A 5,345-nucleotide genomic window follows, 5' to 3' on the forward strand; every position below is an offset into this window, starting at 1 on the left:
GCCTGGAGTGCCCAGTGTGGAGCCCAAACCCCTCATCCTTTGGGGGGAACCTCTGAGTTTGTGATGTCCCCTCGTGTTTGTGGGTTGCTGCTCTGGGGGTGTGGGTCCTGACTAGGTTATGTCTCTGCCCCTCCCTTCCTGTCTCAACATGGTTTATTCTTAGTATCCCTAAAGGGCTGTCCTGCTAGTCTTCAGGTCCTTCTCGGGGAGGCTTGTTCTACACGTAGCTGTGGCTTTGCTGTGTCCACGGGAGGAGGTGTGCTCAGGGTCTTCATATGTATTATAAATAATTTTAGGCCAATAAATTCGAAATGATTACATTACTAAAATAAAACTTACCAAAACTAATCCAGCAAGAACTAAAACCCCTGTAAACCTTTTTTTTGTTTGTTTAAAGAACTTCTTGTGAAGAAATATCAGGCTCCAAAACTTTTTTGACAAATTCTTTTACATTTCGAGGAATAAATAGATCCTTGAAATTTTACACAAAATCTTCCAGAAAGAAGAAGAAGAGGGAATTCTCCACAACTCATTTTTAGAGACTGGCGTAACCTTTGTGTTTAATTTTTTTTTGCAAGTTGTCTTATTTACAGTGTCAGCTTTCAAAAGTCACTAAAGTTAACTGGACAATAAACTAGGCAGAAATTGCTTTACAAAAAGAGGGAAAGCCCAAAATGCCACTTTCTATAGAGAATCAACAGTTCAGTTTTATTCAGAGCAAAGAAAAAAGAAACTTTTGATCATACTAGAAGAAACTCAGCCATAGGTTTGGAATCTGTACTGAAACGACACATGGCACGAGGACAATATTCCACTAATAAAATTGATTTGCTGCTGCATTTGTCGACTGTTTTTCTAATATCAACAATTATAAACAGAGCATTGCAACTAGTATTTGGAGCAAGTCTTACAGTGTTACAGCGTCAGGCACAAAATTTCACTTCTCCTCACACCACTGGTTCTCTTTGGGTACCTGGGCTTCCTCTTCTTCCGTAGAGTCATTTTTGATATTGAATGTCTTTCGAATCTCCTCAGGAGTTTTCCTCTTGATCATAGTGGCAACCGTCTTGCAGATAACATCAAGCAAACCTTTGATGTCTAAGTAGTTTGCAGCCAGGATCAGCTCAAAAAGTGTTCCTTGGTCAACTTTCAGGACTTGTTGATCCGAAGCAGGGATATCATCTGTTCACTTTTCTTTGTCCTCACCATCCTCAGGAGGAGGCGGATCATCCTTGTGGTGGGTGCACCACTGACAGACCTTTTTAATATTGCTGCATTAACATTTGGTAAAGGGACTGGGTCATCATCTCCTTCATCATCCATTCCCAAATCTTGCAACATTGTCTTGATAGTCACAGACTGTTTGGCAGTTTCAACATCAACTTGCGAATATCTCTCCATTAGAACTCTGCAACTTAATTGAAGGCATGGTGTTAGGTCTCAAGGAGACTGTGGGCTGGAGGCTGATGAGAGCAGGGTGGAGTCTGCAAACAGAAAACCAGAAAGGCGGAGAACAAGGCCAACACCTGTTCTGTTTCATTCTTGACATGATTGATCTGTGGTGCTTTTTAATCCATGCCTGCTTTTTTCTTGGCTGGGGCTGACAGACATTTGTCTATTTTAGTATCTTTCCAAAGGACTGATTTTTAGGTTTGTTGATTCTGTCTCTTTATATATCCTTATTTTATTTTATTATTAGTTTTTAGAGCATAGTTGATTTATGGTGTGGTGTTAGTTTCAGGTGTACAGCAAAGTGAATCAGTTATGCATATACATATACGTATACCCCCTCTTTTTTAGATCCTTTTCCCATATAGGTTATTACAGAATATTGTGTAGAGTTCCCTGTGCTATACGGTAGGTCCTTATTAGTTATCTGTTTTATATATAGTAGTGTGTATATGTCAATCCCAATCTCCCAATTTATATAGATAGATCTATATGGATATAGAACAAAGTGGAAAAATCATATATCGTGTATACATATTGTATAAGATATATGTTCCCTTTTATCTCATTCCATTTTTCCTCTCTGTTTAGAAGTTTTATGTTTTATGTATATTATTTTGGTCATAACCGTTTATATTTTAACATGCCTATTTAACAAAGTCTAAAGTTTGTATATATTTTTGCCTTCTTCCTGACAATACATTGATCATAGAATATTATAATTCTCATCATCCTCTCTCAGTTTATATGTTATTCTTTTTCAGCATTCCAGTTCTGTCCTGCCTTCTCTCATTATCCATTATTATTATTGTTTTAAACAGTTCATATTTGTTTAGATTTCCTCACATGTTTACTAACATCTTTGACCACTGTCTTTCTTGAGTCTCAGATCTTTGATCAGGGATATGTTTCCTTAGGCCTGAAGTACATCCTTTAGAATTTTCTTTACTGAAAAGGACTATTGGTGGTAAACTCCTTCAGTTTTTGACCTAAATTCTTTCAAGAAACTGACTTTAATTCTTCCTTGTTCTTGAAAGAAGTTTCTTTGGGTATAAAAATCTAGGCTGGCATTTATTTTCTTTATGCACATTAAATATATTGTTTCACTGTCAGCTTTCATTTTTGCTTCTCTGAGTTCAACTGTAATTGCCATTCCTAAGTTGATGATATTTTTTTCTCCCTTTTTATGATCTTCTCTTTTTCTTTGGTGTTCGGAAGCTTCACTGCTTTGTCTCAGTGAGAATTTCTAAAAAACCCCTTGATGTGACGATTGCTGTCTTTCACCAATTCTGTAAATTCCCTTCATGGTTTCCTTGACTAGTGCTTCCACTCAATGCCTCTATTATTTCCACCTGAAACTCCCAAGTGGACATAAGTTGGACCCTTTTGTATTCTCTATGCCTTCAGACCTCTATTTTATATTTCTCTCTCTTTGTCTCTGTGAGGTGCATCCTGGTGCATATTTTCAAAGTTGCCATTTTCCTTACGTATGTAAAACATTGTTATTTTTCATTTTGTATTGTAGGGTTCCAGTAGCTGAAGTCTTTGTGGGACTGACTATATGGTTTGTTGTTTTTCCTGGCTCTCACTTGTGGTGTGTTGTTTTTCCATGTTTAGTACTTTTATACTGGGAGCTGTTTGTTTTCCCTGGAACTTTATCTATGAGAATTTTTTGAGGCCTGGGATGATGGTGTTACTCCAGTGAGGGTTTGTGTTTGCTTCTGCCATTTACCTTGGCGTACAGCTACCCCAGGGCTGACTTTATTATTTTTATTTATTTACTTTTTAATTAATTAATTTTTATTTATTTATTTTGGCTGCATTGGGTCTTCGTTGCTGCATGCGGGCTTTCTCCAGTTGTGGAGAGCGGGGGCTACTCTTCGTTGCGCTGTGTGGGCTTCTCATTGTGGTGGCTTCTCTTGTTGTGAAGCACGGGCTCTAGGTGCACAGGCTTCAGTAGTTGTGGCACGTGGGCTCAGTAGTTGTGGCTTGTGGGCTCTAGAGCACAAGCTTAGTAGTTGTGGTGCACGGTCTTAGTTGTCCCCCGGCACGTGGGATCTTCCCGGACCAGGGCTCGAACCCGTGTCCCCTGCATTGGCAGGTGGATTCTTAACCACTGCGCCACCAGAGAAGTCCCACCAGGGCTAACTTTAAATTAAATTCTGTACTTGAGGTGTGTGTGTGAGTGTGTGTGTGTTTATCACATAATTAGTGTGTATTTGGACCACAAACCTATGTGAGAGCTGGTTTGTGGTAGTGAATTTTTTTAAGAAATCTAAAAAATTTTAGGCAGCGCTAAGGATGAAAGAGGCAAGTTTATGTTATTCTCTTTGTGTGTTTCCACTGAAGGGTATAGTTAGACTCTTTACTTGGGTGGCCCTAGAGTTTTCCTCTCTTGTCGGCATCCCTATAGCTTTGAGTACCAAGGCTTTCTTTCCATTTAGGCCATTGCTTCAAATGAAACGTTTATTACCTTTTTCTGGCACTACTGTAATAGCTGCTTTGTTTCTTGGTCCGAGGATTTCCCCCTCTCTCTCATTTTTAAGCTGCTGTCAGAGTGATCTTTCTAAAAAATCAAAAGGATAATCTGATAGTCATACAGACAGAGAAAAAACATCCGACGTGAAAAGAATTTCACAACTGTCCGTAGGCTGCAGTTGGACTCTCCCCTCAGCCACAGCAGACTCTCCAGCCACTCCCCTACCCTGTGCGTTCTGTACTTAAGCCGCTCTAGATTCTTCATCATTTTCTGAATTATCTTCAGCATCTTATTGCCTTTGCACATGCTGGGATCCCACCTGGGACACCTCTGAACCTCACGACTGGGACCAGGGCAAGGCAAGTGAGTGTCTGGGCTGCAGAATTTAAGGAGACACTCGCTGTCAGGCTCATACAGGTGCTGTCTTGCTTCTGCCAAATGAACTGCCTAATGAAGTTGTCAAAGTCAAACTCATGTGTTACCTGTTTACCTTCCTACAGAAGGAAAGTAGCCTGTGCTAAATACCATTATCTCGGGAGGACAGGAACCATGTCTGTTAGGTATTGTTTCACCAGTGTCTGGAGCAATACCCAGCACAGAGCAGGTGCTGAGTAAATACTTGGTGAATGAATGAATGAATGAATGAATGAATAAGTAGATTCTGAGTTTCTTGATGGCAGAGAATAAGTCATGTTCCTCTGTTCCCTGCTGTCTTATAATTCATTCATTCTGGATCCTTGAAAGATGTTTGTTTGTTAGTTGCACAAGTGGAAGGAGGAGGCTCTGTTTAGTCCTATCCAGGCCTGGCAGCTTTCTGGGTGAACCTCAGTCCTGTGACTCATCTGTTATCTGCTTGCTTACAGCTCCTTCCTCTTGACGTTTTATGGAGGGCGTAGATGCAGGTGGGTGAGGCTTTCGGAGCTGGCTGGCCATCAAATCACTGGGAAGATTTTAGGGTACACATGAATTCTTGAACCCCTTTCCCAGAGTCTCTTTTTCCATTTTTCTGAGGCAAAATCCAGGAGTCTGCACTTTTACAAAATCACTATGTGGTTCTGGTAATCAGTCAAGTGTGGGCAGCAGGACACCACAGCACCAACTGTCTAATTTTAATTTTCCAAATATTCGCGTGCATTTAAAAAAATAGTGATTGCCACAATGATTTCAGAGTCCTGCGTGTTCTAAAAATACTTACACATCTGCAAAACGTTTCTTAAACATGCCACGAGATACCCTGAGGGCACGGAGTAGGAGGAGGCATGGCCACGGACATGATGTTCCTACTGTTCACATTTGACCTCTGTTTATTATCCATCTTCAGGAAGATCCTAATGCCATCCCAGATGACACCGTGTTAAATGGATGGACTGGAATGTGTTGTGACAGTGGAGAAAGCGGAAAGGAGGAAAAAGGTGGA

The 5,345-nt window shown here is 40.4% G+C and overlaps 1 pseudogene; it reads right to left on the bottom strand.

The window, feature by feature from the left end:
* Positions 1-937: 937 nt before the first annotated feature.
* Positions 938-1,429, bottom strand: LOC103072803 (S-phase kinase-associated protein 1 pseudogene; annotated as a pseudogene).
* Positions 1,430-5,345: the final 3,916 nt, after the last annotated feature.

Source organism: Lipotes vexillifer, unplaced genomic scaffold (genome assembly GCF_000442215.2).
Source record: "Lipotes vexillifer unplaced genomic scaffold, Lipotes_vexillifer_v1.1 scaffold937, whole genome shotgun sequence".
In the NCBI taxonomy this organism is placed as follows: domain Eukaryota; kingdom Metazoa; phylum Chordata; class Mammalia; order Artiodactyla; family Lipotidae; genus Lipotes; species Lipotes vexillifer.